The 22,301-nt window shown below is 46.1% G+C and overlaps 1 protein-coding gene across 1 annotated transcript in view; it reads left to right on the plus strand.

Moving 5' to 3' along the window:
* Positions 1-14,832: 14,832 nt before the first annotated feature.
* The window catches only part of PDE8B (phosphodiesterase 8B), a 274,177-nt gene continuing 266,708 nt past the window's right edge, over positions 14,833-22,301 (plus strand). Inside the window, exon 1 of the mRNA XM_052646127.1 lies at positions 14,833-14,905. The gene's annotated coding sequence lies outside the window, so the exon portion shown is untranslated. The remainder of the gene's footprint in view (positions 14,906-22,301) is intronic.

The raw sequence follows: 22,301 nt of genomic DNA on the forward strand, positions 1-22,301 counted from the left end.
GTTTGAGAAAGATAAATTCTATTGGTTTTTAAATTTATATTTCTTTGGTTTATAAAGAGCTGGAGTCTTTTTTTTTTTTGTCATTGTCTTTTTTTTGTTTTCCACTTTTTTCCCTTTGGCTGCACTGTGCAGCATGCGGGATCTTAGTTCCCTGACCAGGGCTCAAACCCATACCCTCTGCAATGGAAATGCAAGTCTTAACCACTGGACCACCAGGGAAGTCTCTTTCCCCACTCCCCCCAATTTTTTTAAATTGAAGTATAGTTGATTTACAGTATCATGTAAGTTTCAGGTGTATAGCACAGGGATTTGTTATATACATATGTGTATATACACACATACACACACACACACTTTTATGTATATATACTATTTCAGATTCTTTTCCCTGATAGGTTATAACATGATACTGAGCATAGTTCCATCTGCTATGAAGTAGGTCCTTGTTGGTTATCTATTTTATACATAGTAGCATGTATATGTTAAGTCCAGCCTCCTAAATTATCCCCTCCACCCCTCTTTTGCCTTTGGTAACCTTAAGTTTGTTTTTTGTGTCTGTGAGTCTCTTTCTGTTTTGGAAATAACAAAACATTTGTGTCTTTTTTTTTTCTTTTTTAGCTTCTGCACATAAATGATATCATTTGATACTTGTCTTTCTCCATGTTGGCTTCCCTGGTGGAGCTGAGGTTAAAGCGTCTGCCTGCAATGCAGGAGACCTGGGTTCGATCCCTGGGTCAGGAAGACCCCCTGGAGAAGGAAATGGCAACCCATTCCAGTATTCTTGCCTGGAGAATCCCATGGACAGAGGAGCCTGGTGGGCTACAGTCCACGGGGTCGCAAAGAGTTGGACACGACTGAGCGACTTCGCTTTCACTTTCACTTTTCTCCATCGGACTTGCTTCACTTGGTTTGATAATCTCATCCCTGTTGCGGCATATGGCATGGTTTCGTTCTTTTTGGTGGCTGAGTAGCACTCCTGTGTGTGTGTGTGATGTCTTGCTTTATCCATTCGCCTGTCAGTGGGCATTTAGGTCGCTTCCATGCCTATCTTGGCTGTTGTAATAGTGCTGCTGCAAACATCGGGTTACATGTATCTTTTCAGATTAGAGTTTCTGTTTTATATTTCTTTGATTTATAAAGCATTGGAGTTATTTCCATATTTGCTGGCCATTTACATTTCTTCTTTTACAAATCTTTAGGATGCTTTTCCAGTTTTCCACTGGTATGTTCACTTTTTTCTTATTGATTTGTAAAAATTCTTTGTATATTAGGATCTCACAAATTTGTCTGCCTTAGACATGGCAAATATTCTCAGTCTGTTATTTTCTTTGATGCTTATAATGAAACTTTTTCAATGTGATCGCAATATAATTTATATACAGTAAAATGCATCCGCTTTAAGTGTACAGCTCAGTAAGTTGTGATAAATATATACACCCTTGTAGAGTCGGACACAGCTGAAGCCGCTTAGCAGCAGCAGCAGCAGCAGCCGTGACCACAGTCAAGATATAGAACATTTCTGTTACCCCCCAAATTCCCTTGTGTCATTTTACATGGATGTAACTTCCATCATTTTGGATTAGTATTTCCTATCCTAGAACTTCACATACATGGAATCATGCAGTATATACTTTTCTTCAGAGAGCATATTGTTTTTGAGATTCATGCTGTTGTATTCTCAAAGTAAATAACTGAGAATATGAAAAGCAAGTAATAGGGTACTCTTTCTACCCCCTTCTGATGCCTATGTCAGAAGCTTTCTCTATCTCCTTTATACTTTAATAAAACCTTATTACACAAAAATAAGATAAAATAAAAAATAAAAATAAAAAGTCAAAAATACAGAGTTCAAATGATATAAAACATTGAGGAGAAAAAAAAAGAAAAGCAAGTAATAAATTGTGAGAAAGTATTTAATATGTGTGTCTGACAAAGGACTGGTAACACGCATGTTTTTAACATACAAATTTAAAATTTCTACAAAGTAAAACGTATCAGTCTTTCTTAATTCTGATGCCTTTGGTGTCATTCTTAGGACGATGCTATTTTCCCCAATATTATACAAGTATTCATCTATAGTTCATTTATAATTTTGGCATTTTTATTAAATCTATATTGAAACCATTAAAATAGTTAACCTACCTAAATTACTTTTTAAAAATGTTAGCAAATTATGCCAGTACCCTGTGTTGATATTCCATTCTCTCCCTCCTGTTTTAAAATGCTTTGTTTTCTAAATATTAAAATAGTTTGGACACTTCAGTCAGTTCTGATCCTTTTATTCTGTTTTTCAGCCTGTTTTTCAGCCTTACAGCTGAAAACTCTTAGCAGTGCTAATCTTTTTCTGTTTTGTTTTGTTTTTTTTTAACCTATGAATACTGTCTCCTTTCTTTCTCTCCCCCATGTCTCCCTTTCTTTTCCCTCTTTTTCATCCTTTTCCCCAATGATATGTCAAATTATAATTAAGCTATCCACTTTTCCCCACCAAATCATCTTGATGTTATTTTGAGTTTAGTGAAAACGCTTTCTTTTCTCCCTCCCAATTTTATTGAGGAATAATTGGCACATATAATTGTATATATTTAGAGTATACAATGTGATGATTCGATATACATAGATATTGTGGAATGATCACTAAGACCTAGATAATTAACACGTTTATCACCTGTGAGGATATTCTTGATTTTAATATGGAGGTCATGTTTACTCGGTTAGAGTAAGGCAGAAATAGGTATTAAAGTTAATAGGAAGCCAGCTCATTACTAACCAATAATTCAGTGGCCCTGATCTTACCAACAAGTATAGAGAAAATGAGCCAGGTTTTTAAACTACAGAGGTCTAATTTGTAAATTGCCTTTTCAGGATAGAAGTGTGTAGGTGGGCCCAAAAGAATTATTAACCATTCACAATAGTTCTTAGTAGTAATTGACTTATTTGCACAAAGAATTGATTCCCATATTTGCTTTAACCAGACCTATGGACTAAAATATACTTGACTTCAAATAAAGAAGACAGGTTAAAAGGGAGCATTAATCTTACTCATGGGAAAGTTACGTGAAAATGATTTCTGTGTTACTTTTGAAGCTAGCCATTTACCATTGATTTTACCCATGCGGGAAGCATGTAAATAAAAACCAAGAGAAGGAACAAACAGGATACCTACTGAACTCAGTTTTGTAATAGAAAAGAGGGTCAGAGATAAAATTATGAAGACCCTAAACAGACATAGAAACTTAGGAAGAGAGGGGCTTGGAGAAATGGCTTGTGTGGCAATCCCTCCACCCTTACTGTAATGTTTCTCTCGTATTTCTCTTGTCTTTGGGGAGATTTTGGCTTAGTTTATTTAAGGATAGGATTTTTGTGTTTACACGGCTCCATTGAAGTGATGGACAATAACAGTTTGCAAAGGTTGGCATGCTTTATAAATTTAAGATGATGTGATTGTGCTTCTGAAAGTATATGGAACACTGAAGAAAGGTTGTTATCTGCTGAAAACTGTTGACGGTGGGACTTAAAAAAAAATCATCATTTCCCCTTGAATAATCACTACTAACAGTTTGGTACAAATTTTTCCAGTCATAGTTTACACAAATAAAAACTCTCACTTACAAGGATATAATAAGGAGTTTCTTTTCCCCAGTTCTTTGGGCCTGGCCCAAGGACTGGCTAAGCAGCTGTTTTGCAAAAGCTGGCCTCTCTCCTTCCCCGCTTCAGAGTCTCTGCCCAGTTGGCCACCAAATTAATAAGGCTTGATGTCTGCTAGTCTTGGAGTCAGGAATTAATAAACCATGGTCTCATATATATGTGGATGGCATGTGAACGCACACGTGAGGAACTCTATACTCCATGTTACGAGCAGCACTTCTGTACCAGCTCTGGCTTGCCCAAGGGATACTGAGGCCTTGTGGTCCTATGACCTTGTGGTCTTCTTTGGACTCTGGTGTCATCTGTTAAGGACACTGAAGGTGAGCTTCTAATCTCACTTTCTGGTAAATTAATGGTTGAGATGGCCAGGATGAACCTCTCAATAGTTCAGTGCCATGGAGTCAGGTGGAAAGCTCACAGGCGAGTCCTTGGAGGAGGAAGAGAGAGCGGATAGCCCACGGTGGCTTCCATGGTTGACAGGTGAAGCAACTGGCGTGTCATGCTTCCTACCTTTGTAAGGCGGACATTTTCAGAACCAGCTGGCATGGTGGGACCTGATCCCAGCTCTTTTACAAGCTAGGGAGGTGGGCACTGCTCAGTCTGATAGCGTCTATGTCTTGACTCCTTTTGTTCACAGTCAGGACAGTCATGTGTGTGCTGTGCGTCTGCCAGTGTGCTTGTAAAGGCTGTGATTGTAAATGTGACGGGGCTTCGTAATGTGTAGAACACGTAATATTCTTCTAAGGATGATGGTTTTTGACCCACTCACTCTGGGGCGGAGGGAAAAGTAACTTTCTTGAAATCCAGAGGTCAGAGTTACAGGTTCCCTTGTACTTGCTCAGTCCTTCACCCAGCGATTCCAGTATGTGTCGGCCAAAAATAACATTCAGAGCGGAGAACCGAGGAGAAACACTCGTCTCCTGGGTCTGAAGTCATCTTGTGGGACCAAATGCACCGAGCTGGTGTATGCAGTAGCCTTATATCTAAAACCCTCCCCCGCTGCTGCTTCTCCCATCTCATGCTTCAGACCCCCACCCCACCCCCAGGCCCGCATATATGCCTGCCCCAGGACTGAGCTGGAGCTTCCAGAATCGTCCCAAGCAGAATGGATTGGCTGTGAGCACGGGACTTGGGGATGGGGGCAGGCACCACTGTCTCTGTAGTAGGGGGAGGACAAAGCAGGGCAATGGGAGAGCATCAGAAGTTATCCCAGCAGAGTGGCTTTGGGAAGGCTCAGGAGAGCTTCGAGGACACCCTGCCGACCTCTCCCAACATCCATGCTGTTGGGTACCAATAGCTCCTGGCTGACCGCAGGTCTGGCTCCTGAGCCCCAGGGAGGGCAGATAGTGGGATGCCCATGAACTGGTGTGATGGAAGAAGAGGCAATAAATACAGCCCTGATTCATACTGTTTACCAAATTCTCTGGTACAAGTATTCCTACTCACATGGCTGAGTTCAAGCTACCAGTGTGGCGATATTGGACACCGAATTGGGAAAAGATGTGCAATTACCCACCAGATGTAGTATTCGTACATAGAGACTCATTAGACATAGATAACTTCAAGTGCATAGATGAGAGTGAGTATCATGAAGTAACTAGGAAATGATGAGATTTAAGTATCGATTGCCATTATTTTGGGCTTCCCTGGTTGCTCAAATGGTAAAGAATCTGCCTGCAATGTGGGAGACCTGGGTTTGATCTCTAAGTTGGGAAGATCCCCTGGAGAAGGAAACGGCTACCACTCCAGTATTCTTGCCTGGAAAATCCCATGGACAGAGGAGCCTGGTGAGCTATAGGCCATGGGGTCTCAGAGTTGGACACGACTGAGTGACCTAACACTAACACTACCCTTATTCTTAATATATTTTATTTAATTGTATGTCTATGTAATATGACTTTTAATAATGACTGTTTAACAACTATCTGGCAAAAATTCCTGAAATTTTGACACTGGGTTCTTATGAGCCAGGACAAGCTAGGTCCAAAGGAGGAGAACAAAATGCTGTGTGTTAGTGGAACATCCAACCTCTTTGCATAGTATAAGGCTCCTGCCTTCTACTTCATCCCCTTTTCTGGCAGGGCAAGAGCCCTAGTATGGGTCTGAAGCCAGCAACTCGCATCCTTAACTATCACAATAACAAAAAACAAACAAACAAACAAAGCCCCCAACCTTTAACCAGCTTATTTAAAATCTCCATCTCACCTCAAGGTTAACCCAAGTGTATCTAGCAGAGAGCAGGTGTGGGAGGAAAGGGTTGCTGGAAGGTTGAGCTTTGAGATGTAAGGTGGATGAGACCTTGAAGTGAAGTTGCTCAGTCGTGTCTGACTCTCTGTGACCCCATGGACTGTAGCTTACCAGGCTCCTCCCTCCATGGGATTCTCCAGGCAAGAGTACTGGAGTGGGTTGCCATTTCCTTCTCCAGGATGAGACCTTGGATGGTGTCAAAACAGACAAGGACTCTCATAGAAGGTTCTGGAAGCCAGGAGTGGGATTTGGAATGGATACATAGACCAGGGAGAGGAAGCAGGGGGATGACGGGAGGAAGCAGGGGGATGACGGGAGGAAGCCGACACCTTGCCTGCACAGTTCTGCCCTAGGCCAGCTCTGGCACACTTTAAAAAAACTATTTATTTAATTAGGCTGCACTAGTTCTTTGCTGTGGCATGCGGGTTCTAGTTCCCTGACTAGGGATCGAACTCTAGCACCCTGCATTGGAGCAAGGAGTCTTAGCCACTGGACCACCAAGGAAGTCCCCTTGCACTTTTTTGAAGAACCACATCCCCTCATGAGATTCTTATGGTAAAGGGAAATACCTCCTATGGTCTCAGAATCATGGCTTCTAAAAATAGGTCTCCCAGAATTCAGGTCACAGAGCCATCCTCAGCAGCCAGAAGGAGACATAAAATGAGACGCGCCCGAGCCCTGCGTCCTACCAAGTCCTGCCCCGCTGAGAGCACGTGGAGAGGAAAATGACCAGTTGCCATTTCAGCCCATTATCAGTCTAATCTACTGCTTCTTGAGTGGGAGCAGAGTTAGAAATCTGGATCTAAAAATAACACTGTGATCTGTCCTGGAATCATCACACCTATCTGCAGCCAGGCTGTGTGAGTGTGTGTGGCTGCACGTGTGTGTGCACGTAGGGTGGGGTTAAGAACACCACTGTGCAAGTATACACAGCAGTGATCTTCTTTCCTGTTTTATTGCTTCCTGCCCACCCTGGGCTTCCCTGTTGGCTCAGCTGGTAAAGAATCTGCCTGCAATGCAGGAGACCCGGGTTCGATTCCTGGGTCTGGAAGATTCGCTGGAACAGGGATAGGCTACCCATTCCAGTATTCTTGGGCTTCTCTTGTGGCTCAGCTGGTAAAGAATTCGCCCTCAATGAGGAAGACCTGGGTTCGATCCCTGGGTTGGGAAGATCCCCCTGGAGAAGGGAAAGGCTACCCATTCCAGTATTCTGGCCTGGAGAATTCCATGGACTGTATAGTCCATGGGGTCGCAAAGAGTCGGACACGACTGAGTGACTTTCACTTTCACCCTGGAGAGTGGGGCGGAGGGAGGCAGGACCTAGCACCTTCCCTGGGTTATCCACGCAGCGCTCACCACCCTCTGAGGCAGGCGCAGTCGAGCAGCCAGGAGCAGGTAGAACCTAACGACCCACTGCAGTGGAAGTGTGCAGCCCTAACCGCTGGACCACCAGGCAATTCCCAGAACTGTGTTAGCTTCTCTATTAGACACCAAGGCCACTCTGTTTGCCCCTCGACTTTGCTGCTGCTAATCACATCCTTCACAGATGAGACCAGAGAGATGCAGAGCTGGCTCCTGCTCGTCTCAGCACACCCAGGGTCAGAAGGGTCCCGGCACAGAGGAAGTTCCACCGACTCATGCTGACTGTGTAGTGGTTTCAGAGCGAAGACTTAACGTCTCGGTGTTTAACTCGGAGAAAGGGAATTGGAAGAGTCTCCATGATTATCCTAGATTCACGGATACCCTCTAAGAGTCAAGAGAGAAAACCAGAAAATGGCAGGTGCCAATCCTGGCACCTCTATTAATAGGTATGGGTCTATTCATAAGTGTGGCACCATTCCTCAGTATGCTTTGAAGTCAGATGCCCTTCAACGACAAAAGTGTGTTAGATTGCACACCAGACCACATCTGTTTTTGGCTTTGGGGTACAGGGATGTTGAAAAAGCTCTAATAGAGAAATGGCTAGATTCACAAAGATAGAACTTGGTGGGAAAGAATGTTTCTACTGCAGAATTCTTTGCCATGGGGTTCCTTTAGCTCATTGCAGTCCATCATATGCTTAAAATATGAATCCATATCCCCAGGCTGAGCTGCACACCACTTTTCAGGGGCACATTTGAGTTAAGGGAGCTACAGAGACCAGCATCTCATCTACACCAGCCCCATCCCTGTAGCTCTCCCCACCTGCCCTCGCCCTTCTCTACTCCGGGAAAAGCAATGTTCCCTCAGTCAATGCCCAGGAAATCTTGTGAAGGGACAGACTGGCTGCCCCTGAGAAGGAAAATTAGAGAGGCAGGAAATAGACTGGGGGAAGCTGAAGGGATGTGTGGAAGGAATCGTAACATCTGCCAAGAATGCCGCCGCATCCCAGGAAACCCCCAGCACAGGAAGTGAAGCTGGCTTTGGGGGACTTCAGTTTCTTGCGGGACCACTCTGACGCTGTCCCCGCAGCATCAGAGCCCCTACCTGTTTACACCAACCAGTTTCCGCCACCCAACCGGGTAAACTGAGCTGCATATTTGATGATGAGGAAGTGGAGTGGAATGTGAGAGTCCTCATTCTTGACGTCAGGCTTGCCTTTCATTTTATTTATACCTGTGACATTGTGACACGGGATCTGATTTTCCATTGTATTTTTTCCCTGTTAGGACACGAGTGATGACAAGTGAATTTGTGTCTGGGCCTGGAAAACAATATTTTCAGTTGATCTGAAGCCAGGGTCCCTACAGGATTAGGTGTCTGCCTCTGTCTGCCCACCTGCCTGCTCCTTCCTTGAACCGGTCGACTGGCCATGGCAAAGGGCAGAAGGGATCATGCTTCTACAGAGCGCAGACCCCCAAGTAGTCAGAGCTGGAGGCATCCGGTTGCCCACTCCTCATGGGCGGCAGGCTGTTCCTTCCTGGCACGGACGCTGGAGGGAGGCCAGGGAGCAGTGAGGCCGCACGGCAGCCTTGGCACAGAGCCCCGGCCGCTGTCTGGGCATGAATCTGGGCCCTGGCACCAGGAGTGTGGTTCCAGCCCTGTGATCCAGAACTGCCTGTACCGGGACCACTCATGCTCTGGTGGGTCCCACTTCTTCTGTCCCTTAGGGGCAAGGCAGGGTCAGGAGCAGAGATGGAGCTGGAAGGAATGGCAGGAGAGTTAGGGCTTGTCGGCGGGGGCAAAGGTGACTTATGGCCCTGTGTGCTGTGGTGGCCTTTTGAGGTGTGTCTGGGATGGAGAAGAGAGTGGCTTGTGTATCCAGGAGGTGAACAGAGCGGGCGACACCCCAACTCCTTCTTGAGGCTGGGGACCTCATCCCTGCAAATAGCCTCCTCCCTCTCCCTGCCACGGCCTCCATGCAGACAGCGTCTGTACCACGGGCCCTCTTCGTGCCCTGAGCTGAGAACTCCACCCAGGTCCCCGCGGACCCGTCACTGTTTCAGTAGGGCCTCCTGTCGCCAGCTTTTCAACAATGTTCCTCAGTCTCTGACCCCAGAGAAATTGCAACTTCCTTGTTCTCAGTTCAGAAGACGTTTGTTATTCAGGATTCTGATGCAGACGTCTGATAAGAGGGGCCTCAGGCCTTCTGAGCTAGTAAACCAACAGAGTCTGAGAATTTAAAAAGGAGAAGCCCAAGGACAGACACTCCCTGAGAGGTGGCAGGGTGCCAGCTCGTGTCACCGACATCTTCCAAGATATTTAGAAATGGGTGTCCATGAGTTTTCATGACATTTACTTTCTATATCTTGTTTGTTTTGCTTTTGAAACGAAGGTTTCCATAATTGGATCTGGGTTTGATTGAATCTCCTGTAGTCTCTATGCTTGGTGTTGCCCCCTATATATTGGATTGGTCAAAAGGTTTGTTCAGCTTTTTCAAAAGAGGTTACAGAAAAACCCTAATGAACTTTTTGGCCAACCCAATACTTCTGTGTTACTTCTGTCAATTTAGGTAAAAATGGCACAGAGTAAACTGTTGTCCAGAAATACAGTGTGGGAAGCCGGAGAGAAAACCTCCAAAACTGTGCTGGCGTCTCACTGCCTACTGACCCGCAGGGCAGGAGTTGCTTGGGACGGAAGGGGCTGTCTTGTGTGCAACAGATCAAGGCCAGGCCTTTAGAATCCCATCCACACCAGCGCACCTGAGACCCGGTTCTGAAAGCCTGCATCTGTTGAAACATCTCTCTCAAAGGCTTCCCATGGGCAAGGTATCAAGTGGTTCCTTCTTGGTGCTGCAGTGGACACAGGGGCCAAGGGCAAGGAGGCATGAACGAGACAAGGGCCATTTCCACCAGACAAAAAATTGAAGGAACGCAAGGCTGCGGGAAATACTTTTCCCCAGTTGGTGTAAGCATGGTGGTGAGGAAGGCCGAAGTAGACTCCATGAGCTCAGGATATAAGTGGACGAGCTCTAGGTTCCCTATTGGGCTACTGGTCTCACTTAGACATCTCTTTCCCAAGGCTTTTTGGAGGGTTGTTTCGGACAAGTGCGTGAAATTGGCAGTCAGACAGTCCAGGGTTCAAGTACTTCCTTATGAGTTCTGTGATGCTGGGAAAGTGCTTAAAGGCTCTAAGTCCCAGCTTCCACATCTATAAAAGGGAGCTACAGATGCTGTCCCTTAGGGTTACTGTGGGGCGTTGAATATTCGAAAGACAAGCATGTCCCCAGCATTGATCGCCTTCCCTGCTCGCACTCGTGATGGAAGAGCCCACAGAGGGTCTGCCTTTTTTTTTTTTAATTGAAGTATAGTTGATTAACAATGAGTTAGTTTCAGGAGTACAGCAAAGTGATTTAGTTATATATATGTGTATTCTCTTCAGATGCTTCTCCATTATAGGTTATTACAATATAGTTTCCTGTCCTTGTATGTTTATCTGTTTTTTATGTAGTAGAGTGTGTGTGTTAATCCCCAACTCCTAATTCATTCCTGCCCCCTCCCTTTCCGCTTTGGTAACCATAAATTTGTTTTCTTTGTCTGTGAATCTCTTTCTGTTTTGTAAATAAGTTCATTCGTATCATATTTTTAGATTCTACGTGTAAATGATAGCATGATGCTTGTCTTTCTCTGATTTGCTTCCCTTAGTACAGTAATCTCTGGGTCCATCCATGTTGCTGCAAATGGAATCATTTCCTCCCTGTTTATGGCTGAGTAGTATTCCACTGGGTCTTCCCTGGTAACTCAGCTGGTAAGAATCTCTCTGCAGTGCAGGAGCACTGGATATCCAGGGAAGATCCCCTGGAGAAGAGATAGGCTACCCACTTCAGTATTCTTGGGCCTCCCTTGTGGCTCAGACAGTAAGAATCCACCTGCAATGTGGGGAACCTGGGTTCGATCCCTGGGTTGGGAAGATCCTCTGGAGAAGGGCATGGCAACCCCCCTCTAATGTTCTTGCCTGGGGAATCCACATGGACAGAGGAGCCTGGCGGGCTACAGTCCATGGGGTCACAAAGAGCCAGACACGACTCAGCAACTAAGCACAGCACAGCAGTGTTCCATTATATACACACACACACACACACATATATCACGTCTTTATCTGCTCATCTGTTGGTGAGCATTTAGGTTGCTTCCATGTCTTAACTACTGTAAGCAACTAGTGCTGCTATGATCATGAGGAGTGCATATATTTTTCCTAATTAGAGTTTTCATCTTTTCTGGATTTATGCCCAGGAGTGGAACTTCTGGATCATATGGCAACTCTCTGTTCTGTTTTTTAGGAGTATCCATACTATTTTCCACAGCGGCTGCACACAGGGTCTACTTTTAAGTCTTAGCCAAGCCAGGTAGTTCCACTTCTCTGAGCTTTCTTTGTGTTAGGCTGTGAAGGTTGGGAGTCTCTGTCTGGACAGGACAGATATGACTGTGCTACTAAGATGTGGGGCAAAGGGGCCAGTGGCTCTCTGCACTCAGGGACACGGTGTGGGGAGGAGAGTTGTCTTCATGAGTAGGTATTGGAAGAGCAGAGCTGAGGGCCGTGGGAACACGTGTGGCTGACCTGATCCTCCTTGTGTTCTCAGGGAGGAGCGGGGCTGGGCTGGGGCTGCCTCTGCCAGCATGCTTGTCTTACCTACCTTGGAAGTTCACGTGAACTTGTTTTTGTCTTGGGGTATAAGGGGGGAGGGGGCAAATATTAAGGGAAAGTATACGCTCCACTGTAAACTCTACCCTGAGCCAGAATCCCCAGGGCAAGGCCCCCAAGCCCTGTGGTGGCCCCCAGCCAGCCACAGTCATCTGAGAGTTGTTCTGGGTGTTGCTGCGTCTCATGAAGACTCAGCCGGACAAGTGCCGAGTGACACAGCTGTCAGGAGCGATCTTTCATCAGTCATGGGGAGGAACAAATTTAACAATTATTTTTGTGAGGACGTTGAAATCCAAGCATCCTACCTACCTAAGCGAGCCACAGTGGAAAGTGAACCTTGGTTCTTTCTCACACACATCAGGCCTGAAAGAGAAGCAGGAGTTGTTGGGTTACAGAGACACTGAGGCATCTGTGCTGGCTTCAGAGTGGCTCCAAGCAAAAAGCTAGCAAGGTCAGAATCCATTGAGAGTCTGAAAATCTCACATGGTTAAAAATGTTGCTGTCTTCCCAAGCTACTGATGAACAGTTGCCTAAACCTCCTGATCCCCTCAAGCCACACACACACCTGTATGTCCATGTGGCTCCTCTGCAGTGGAAAGAAAAGAGAGGCTGAGACACAGGGGGTCATGGGCAGTCTTCATGCTGGCTGGTGAGTAAATGAAGCTGTGTGCTGTGTGCTGAGTCGTGTCTGACATGTCGTGACCCCATGGACTGTAGTTCAGCAGTCTCCTCTGTTCACGGGATTCTCCAGGCAAGAATACTGCAGTGGGTTGCCACTTCCTTCTCCAGGGGATATTCCCTATCCAGGGATCAAACCTGCATCTCTTCTCTCTCCTGCTTTGGCAGGCAGGTTCTTTACCACTAGCGCCACCTGGGAAGCCCGAAGTGTTAGTTGCTCAGTCATGTCTGACTCTGTGACCCCATGGACTGTAGCCCGCCAGGCTCCTCTGTCCATGGGGTTCTCCAGGCAAGAATACTGGAGTGGGGTGCCATGCCCTCCTCCAGGGGATCTTCCCAACCCAGGGATTGAATGATTGTCTCTTTCAACTCCTGTGTTGGCAGGCAGGTTCTTTAACACTAGCGATACCTGGGGGGGCCCAAAATGAAGCTGGGCTGTCATTTATGCTGTGTTGTTCATGGCTGGAGGCAAAAGTTCACTCCTCAGGAAGGAGTGTGGAGTCTCACAGGCAGGTTGGCTCATGATCCGGTTATGGTTAGAAAAACACTGACATGAGCAAGCGTTGCTCAAGTCCCTATTCTGTGGCAAGCACTGTGTGAAGCTGTGGGCTGTACACAGTATCTGTCTTCACAGAACTCAGTCTGCTGAGGAAGACAGATTTTAAGCAAAGAAATGCACTAACAGGGGAACTTCCCTGGGGGTCCAATGGTTGAGACTTTGCCTTCCAATGCAGGGGGTGTGGGTTCAATCCCTGGTCAGGGGACTTAAGATCCCATATGCCTCAGGGTGTGGCCAAAAATTAAAAAAAAAAAGAAACACACTAACAGTTATATGATCTGCAGATTGAGATAAATGAATAGCTATCATGAGAAAGAATAGCAGGGGGGGTATAGCGTAGACTGGGGAGCCGGGGTCAAGGAAGGTCTCTCTGAGGAAGTGACAGTTAAGATAAAACCTAGAACAGTGCTGCTCAAATTTCAGCGTACATCAGAATCACCTGGAGAGTTTGTTACAAAACAGGTTTCTGGGTCCCACCTCCACAGTTTCTGATTCAGTAGGTCTGAGGTGAGTCCCAAGAATTTGCGTTTCTAATAAGTCTCTGCAGATGGTGACTGCAGCCATGAAATTAAAAGATGCTTGCTCCTTGGAAGAAAAACTATGACCAACCTAGACAGCATATTAAAAAGCAGAGACATCACTTTGCCAACGAAGGTCTATATAGTCGGAGCTATGGTTTTTCCAGTAGTCATGTACAGATGTGAGAGTTGGACCATAAAGAGGGCTGAGTGCCAAAGAACTGATGCTTTTAAACTGTGGTGCTGGAGAAGACTCTTGAGAGTTGCTTGGACTGCAAGGAGATCCAACCAGTCAATCCTAGAGGAAATCAACGCTGAGTATTCATTGGAAGCACTGATGCTGAAGCTGAAACTCCAATACTTTGACCACCTGATGCAAAGAGGTGATGCACTGGAAAAGACCCTGATGCTGGGAAACATTGAGGGCAGGAGGAGAAGGGGAGTGACAGAGGATGAAATGGTTGGATCACATCACCGACTCAATGGACATGAGTTTGAGCAAACTCCAGGAGACAGTGAAGGACAGGGAAGCCTGGCGTGTTGCAGTTCATGAGTTCTCAGAGTCGAACACAACTTAGCGACTGATTAACAGCAACAACAAGTTCGTAGGTGGTGCTGAGACTGCTGGTTTGGAGACCAAGCTCTGAGAATCCCTGGCCTAGAGGATCTGTAGGAATTAGCCAGGAGAAGAGTGGAGATGTGACCAGTGAGCAGAGAAGGAAGAGCATGTGCCAACACTCTGATGTGGGAAAGACCTAGGGGCTTCAGGTAATGGAAGGTCAGTGTCCTCAAGGCAGTGGTTTGGGGTGATGTTGGAGATGAACCTGACCCTTATCCCCATCCTGAAATTTACCCCAGCAGAGCCATCGCCAGTGGTAGTATGCCTAAGAACAACGGTTCCATTGACCCTTGGTGATGCCCTGCTGCCACATGGGGCTGGTGGAGTGGTGCTGGCCCTGAGATATTGTGAAACTAACATGCAAAGGGCTGAGCACAGATCAGGTGTTCAGTTCATTCTAGTTTTCTTTGCTCCCTCCTTTCCCTGGCTTGAAACATGACCCTGTCTCAAGGGGTTTCTATTTTAGCTAGAGGAACACGATGCTGAATTGCTGCTTTCCTGGAGCTGCAAGCAAAAAGAGTTCATGTGGCAGGAACCTGTGTCACCCCAACTGGGATCCGGGTCAGTAGCTGACTATAGGTAAGGAATCTGGATACCGCTTCCAAAGGGCAGGTGTATGTGTGTGGTTTCCTACATCTCATGCAGTTTATAAATATCATAGGATTTGAAGCCAAGGAAAGCCTGGGTTAGATTTTTGAAGACAAAGTTAGCCTTAGGCCGGTTCAATTCTGAGTACATTTATTGAGTCCTCACTCCATGCCAGGCGCCACGCTAGGGGTTGGGAAGACGGAGGTAGGTGATGACGGCGGGACAAGGACACATGAATATTACACAGAGCAGTGGGATAAAAGCCATAACAAAGGTCTGTACGGAGGGCAATAAAGACTCAGGAGAGAGAGCAGTTCTGCCTAGGGAAGACGGAAGTCACAGACAGGAAGAGACATCGGGGACAAGACTGGAAATGAAACAGTGAGGGAATAAGCAGAACTGAAGGATCAATGGACAAACCTTTAAGAACTTTTCTGTTATTGTTTTAAGTTCTGATCTATGCCATCATCATGAGCTTCTAAGATACATGACCACATGGTGTTGAGTTTGATTTAAAATATTGCATAAACCCGTTATATATAGCAACACATATGGAAACAATCTGAAAATATTTCTCCTCAAATTTAGTGCCATTTGTTTTATGAATTTGCTATTTCGGGCTGAAAATGTGAAATATGGTTTGGTCTTCTGAGACTCAGAAGCAGTTATATCACCATTCCAAGGGAAAATAATTTTGGTGGTTGATTCATACTTTTATTTAGTCACTCAACGAGCACCTAGTTAGGACTGTCCAGTTTTGAAGCACTGTCGTGGGAACAACAGATATATAAGACATTGTCCCACCCTCAGGACTCTAGAAGTGGTAGGAGTGAGAAAACACCTAGACACAAATAATTTTAACACAAGTGAGTGGTAAGTGGTATGAATGAGTACAAACAAAATACTCCACATATCTGGAGGGAAAAAGTTATTTTCTTGACCATTTATGGAGAAGCCATGTGCACCAAACATTGTAGGGTGGGAAGGGATTAGACACACAGGATTAAAGCAGGGGGTGGTGGGGAAGGCATTCCAGGCAGAGACAGGTTTGTGAACGAAAGGAGGGGGAGGTCACTTGTCCTGTTTGGGGTGTGACCTGGGGAAGGAGATAGAATTGGTTGATATCAGCCTCACATCCAAAGTTTGAACTTGACTCCACCAGCTGGAATTTGAAATACCAAGCACTTGTCACTTGATTCCTCGTGTGCATTTTTAGTTGGCATCTCAGGCCTGACCTTTGTTTTGGCACATGTATGTACATGCTGAGTCTGTCTGACTCTTTGTGACCCCATGAACTGTAGCCCGCCAGACTCCTTTCTCCATGGAATCTTCCAGACAAGAAATACTGAAGTGGGTTGCCATTTCTTACTCCAGGAGGTCTTCCTGACCTAGGGATTGAGCCTGCGTCCCCTGCATTGGCGGGTGGATTCTGTACCACTACACCACCTTTGTCTAACCCATAGGATATGTTCTAAGAAATCAGCCTGTGTAGGCTGATGGTAGTAAAAATCACGGAGTGGCTGCAAATAGCTGTGAAGGCCCCAGACTGAGAGTAGACCCTTTTCTTTAGGAATCTGTGACTCTACCCCAGGAGGCTGAAAGAAACGGGCTTTGTATTGGAGTTCCTTTAGGAAACAGATGCAGAGAAGGCAATGGCACCCCGTTCCAGTACTCTTGCCTGGAAAATCCCATGGACGGAGGAGCCTGGAAGGCTGCAGTCCATGGGGTCACTGAGGGTCTGAGCAACTTCACTTTCACTTTTCACTTTCATGCATTGGAGAAGGAAATGGCAGCCCACTCCAGTATTCTTGCCTAGAGAATCCTGTGGACAGGGGAGCCTGGTGGGCTGCTGTCCATGGGGTCGCACAGAGTCGGACACGACTGAAATGACTTAGCAGCAGCAGCAGGAAACAGATGAAGGCTTGTCCTAAACAGGTGTGGGTAGTCGGCAGACTTAAGGGGACCCGATAAGCAATGACGCAGTTTCCACGGGCTAACAAGACCTGAGAAGCCGTTACCACCAGGGGCCGATGGTAACATGCCACTGGGAAGATGGGAACAGGCCCAGAGATGCAGCCGATGCTGGGACTGAGAGAGCTTTGTGCTACCATGGAGACACATGACTCCTGCCCTGCTGCCATCCTGTGCTGGTGCCTCCGTTGCTGAAGCCAGCTGGCAGCCAGAGACCAAGGGGCCCGTGATGTGTTCCCTACAGGTCAGCCTCCCCTGGCACAGGGTTGGGGAGGAGAGACAGAGAGTCCATCTGGAAGGGCAGACAAAGGCTATCCAACACAAGCCTTTTTAGCTTTTTAATATTTTTAGCTTTGATAATATGGTGCCAGAACAACCCAAACTAGTGTAGCCTTTATTTAACAAATGTATTCCAACCCCCTCTGTTGTTCTCGGGAAGGTATATAAAATTAAGAAACACAGAAGATAGATCGGATGGATAGGTGAATGGTGGTTGGCGAAGGAGGCTTTGGCTGGAATAGGTCCCTAAATATATCTCAGCCAGATTATAAAGTTGGTGAACGTAGGGTCTGGGCTGGGTTTCTTGATCATTGAGTCCTCCATACCTAGCATTGTGCCTGGAGCTTCGTAGACCCCAATAACCATTTATCTGAATAACGTGATGGATGAAACATCAAGAGTACCCAGCAACATAAATGTGGGTCTGGGGTCTTGGGAGAATCCAGAGTTAGGGTCAGGACTTAACATTTTCAGACCCAGAAGAAGCAGGTGACGATGGTGTTTGTTTTCCTGCTTCTAGTACTTTTTAGGTCAAAGCACCTCCCAGGGAACAAAGGCCGTTTGATGGTGTTTGAAAGATAAAGGAGAGTCTTTCCATCTTCTCCGGCAGCTTAAAAGGACAACATTATAACTCCTGGATCCCAACCTCAGTTCACTCATTCATTTATGCATTCAGTGAACATTAATCAAGTGCTCATTTTTTTGTCTGGGAATACAAAATTAAGACAGATCCAGTCTTTGCTCTCAAGGAACTTAGTTTGGTAGAAGCTGTGGACGTGACGCAGGAAACAGCAGTGTTGATGACAGCTACAGAGATCGAGGGCCGCTGTGGCAGCCTCGGGTGGCAGCCTACATGGGCTGGAGGTCTCCCAGGAGGCAAGTGGAGTCCTGAAGGATTGTCCCACTTGTTTACTTTATTGCTGGCATCTACCCATGCCTTCTCGCCCACCCACCCGATAAGGAAATAAGAAAGTAAGTTCCAGTAAGTAGATAAGTAAGCAAAAGTCTTGAAACCAACATTACTGCCTAAGGTAACATTTGGTCTCAGATGCATTCACACCAAGTGCCATCCGCCAATCAGTGAACTCAAGTGGAGAGTTCATTCCTTCTTCCTCCCCGAGGTCAGGAGGATTGGAGAGGGGAGAGAACAGGTACAGAAAGGGAGGCTGGGGGGTGTCTAGATAAACCTCATTGACTGCAGAATTTTTTTTGAGGATCAGTATTCTACCTTTAACTCTTTGCAAACAAATGGAACGTATGTGAGGAGGTTCGTTTGTTTATCCATGTTCATTTGTTTGGTTTTTTCTTTTTTTTCTTAGTCTCTAGCAGCTGAACATAGGGTCCAAGGTCTCGGAAATGTTCTTATGGACCCGCCCGATGTGTGTTAATACAAATCTGCCTGATTTATGAAGGTGGTTGACTGGTTTTAAAACATGGGTGATTTTGTTACAAGTGCACTTCATTCCCAGAGGTTTTGTTAATCAGAACATTCTTGCCTTTCACTTGAATATGATGACTAGTGATGGGAGGAAAAATATAAGTTGGGGAGGAGAAGCAGAGGGGGAAACAAGAAATAGAGTGGTCAAAATCTAAGGGGCAGATGCTTCTTACTTTATCTCATTTTTAAAGCCTGCTATAGTTGTGAGAATTTGATTAAATTGCATTTTACTTCTTAGATAAATTTGGAAAATAGAAGTGTTTTTTTGTTTTTGTTTTTTTAATTCACTCCTACCTCCTCCACTTAATTTTTTAAAGGCAGATAAAACATCCAACCCCAGAAAGCTTTGTTGAGTTAACTGTGTTTGTGTGTGTGTAGAACTGTATTTCACTTTCTAGAAGAATGCTAGTTCTGTTAGGGAGTAACTCTCTCCACTTGCAGCCTTCCGGGTTTTTGTCAGCCTTAGCCTGGAAGATGTTGGGCTGGGACCCACATCTGGCCGGAGGGCAGGTACCTTACTTTCTGACCATCCACTCAAGTCTCCGTGTCCAGCCCTCTCTCTGTTCACCTCTTGAAAACCTTCAAGGCTAGATCCACAGCTCTCCTGCTCAGAGCCTCCTCTCTCATCTTTATGTTGATGATGCCTGAATTTTTAGCTCCAGTCCAAACATTTCCTGTCACCTGCAGACCTGTTTCCTCTTACCTGGTAGACGTCTTTCCTATCTTCCACAGGCACCTCTGACCCCCGACTCAGACCCTCTCACCAGAGTTCCTGCTTTTGCCCAACCAGTGCCTGTCTTAGTGGTTCATACCAGCATCCAAGAGCCGCCCACTCAGAGCCCATTGGCTTCCAAGTCCTATTGTGTCCTTGGGTTTCTTTCTTATTCTCCCCCTCCTCTCCATTCCTGATACCAGTGCTCTACTTCAGGCTCTCCTCTGCTCTTCTGGATTATTCTTAGTTGTTTCTCTGGCTCCGTTAGCCTTCTGCAACCTGTGCTTGCCTTCACCCCCAAATTTATATTTATAATGTACCGATCTGCATGTCTAGTCCTGGCGTAAAATCTTTCAGAAGTGCTCCATAAAGCTCTTCATATCAGTGGGCAATTTGGTTAAAATAGTTTCCTTCTCTTTGCGTGGGTTTTCCTCCTATCAGCCGGCCCGGCCCCTTTGCTGGCACCTTCTGTGGAACCTCAATGAGTTGGCAGACGTGGCCTGTGGTTCTGCGCCCTTTCTGATGATTGGCCGCAGGGCTAACAGTAGCAGCTGCACACAGATGACTCCCAAACGCGGGAGTCCAGCCCTGACCTTTCTCCTGAGCTCCAGACTCAGAGATCCAGCGGCTTGCTTCACATCTCCAGTTGGATCTCTTGCGGAGACTGGAGCTGAACAGGGTCAAACCGGAGCTGTTGACTTCCCACCCATTCTTTTCCTGCTCCTGCCTCGCCCTTCCCCATCTGAGTGAATGGGTCCACTGTCCACCTGACTGCTCAGGCCCCAAACCTAGGTGGTGTTGTTGTCTCTTCTCTCTCCTCGCTCCACTCCCCCCGGGCACTCCGTCTCGAGTCCTGTTGGCCTCACCCTCAAGACCCTACAGCCCCAACCTGACTGTCTCCACAGCCTCTGCCCCTTTCTCCTCCATCATCACCACCTCTCACTTGGATTGCTCCAGCGGCCTCCTGCTGCCCTGTGAATGCCTAGAATGGATTCTCTATACAGCGGCCAGAGGATCTGTTAAAAAAGCAAATTGTACCATGTTTCTTCTCTGCTTAACACCGTCACCAGGCTTCTTGTTGCACCTGGCCATACCCACAGTGGCCTCTTGTCTCTTCCTGAAACTTACTAAGCTTGTGAGGCCTTCAGAATTCTACATTTGCTCTTCTCCTCCCTTGGATCCTCTTCCCTCAGATCTTTGCTTTCCCAGCTCCTTGAGGTAATCTTTGTGTCAGTTCAAACATCCCTTCCCACGGAAGCCATCTCTGACCTCCCAGCGTCGCCTTTACCCTTCTCTTTCTATTGCAATAATTTGTTTTATTACCTTCAGCTCATGTTAAAATGATCTCTCTCTCTTATTTTTTCATGGTAATTGTCTCTTCCTCCACTAGCACATAAGCAGTATGGATTCACCGTGTCTTCAATCTCTTTTATACATCCATTCTTGTTCAGTTGCTCAGTCGTGTCTGACTCTTGGCAACCCCATGGACTGCAGCCCGCCGGCCTTCCTCGTCCTTCATTGTCTCCTGGAGTTTGTCCAAACTCATGTCCATTGAGTCAGTGATGCCATCTAAGCATTTCCTCCTCTGTTGCCCCCTCTTCCTCCTGCTCTCAATCTTTCCCAGCATCAGCATCGTTTCCGATGAGTTGCCTCTTTGCACCAGGTGGCCAAAGTATTGGAGTTTCAGATTCAGCATCAGTCCTTCCAATAAATGTCCAGGATTGATTTCCTTTAGGATTGATTTGTTTGATCTCCTTGCAGTCCAAGGAACTCTCAAGAGTCTTCTCTAGCACCACAGTTTGAAAGCATAAATGCTGGGTGTAAGAATCAGTGACGATTGGAGGAGGGGCTTGGTCTCAAGCACACTGAAAGGAATATGTGGCAGGCACTTGGCACAGTGGCTTCTCTTCAGATTCAAGTGCAACTTTATGCTTATGGCCTCCTGCTGAAAAATAATGATGAGGGAGATTTTACTGATAATGCTCACTTTTCCAGTTTCATGTTTAATCTTTGCAAATCTATAACTCTAAGCCATAGAGCTAATGCCTGTCCATGTGACAATACAGGTTTGCTCAAAACTTTCTGTTCCTCTGTGTCTCTGACTTGAGCCCTTCTGACAACAGGGATCCAGGTTGCAGAAGGTCTGGTCTGCAGTTATGTAGGAGATGGGTCGTGTTTTCTTAGGGGAGCTTTGCAAGATTCAGGCTGAGATTTCCCTATGATTAGGAAGACTGAATCTACTCACATATTTAGAGCAAGGGAGGCCACAGGTGATACCCAGTGACCTCTCAGAGTCTGTTTCTCTGTTGTCGGAAGGTCAGTCATGTTACTGTCTGTGTATCCCTCTGGTTCAGGATAGGGGTGGTGGTAATGGAATAATGGTAAACCAACTGGCTGGAAGAGTTACAACACAAGTTTAATGCATATATTGCCATAGAAGGTAAACCATGGACTTAGTTTCTCCAGAAACTGTCAAATGCAGGCAGCACTTGAAAGTACTGGTCTTTTATACTTTAGCAATCGTATAAATACCAGCTTGTCAGCACCATCAGCATCTTCAGTCTTCAAAGAATGGCCAGTGGTATGTTCAGAGAAGCCAAAAAGGTGTGTCTCGTTTGTTTTAACCTTATCAGTGGAATCAAAGTCTTGTTATTAATATATAACTGCTGCTTTTCCACTCATGTGTGGTCAGACTTCCATTTATTCCCTATAGGAAAACAGCTTTTTACTCTCCCAGTGTATTTTTCTGCCTGTTGGGTTATAGACCTGAAACAGATTCCACCACAAGTCTGGGGCCACCAAAAACCAACAGTCAACAGCCAACCGGAAGCTGTTGTGCTCTCTCCCATATTCGAAACAGCTAGACGCATCGAGCCATGGGCAAAGCTGTGGAATGGGTGCCATTGGATTTGCTGCCCATTTCCTTTTACCCCATAAATGGATATTCTTCCTAAGTAAGCATTGTGTTAAGTTGCTCTTCAGAGCAG

The sequence above is a fragment of the Budorcas taxicolor genome, chromosome 10, assembly GCF_023091745.1.
Source record: "Budorcas taxicolor isolate Tak-1 chromosome 10, Takin1.1, whole genome shotgun sequence".
Lineage (NCBI taxonomy): Eukaryota > Metazoa > Chordata > Mammalia > Artiodactyla > Bovidae > Budorcas > Budorcas taxicolor.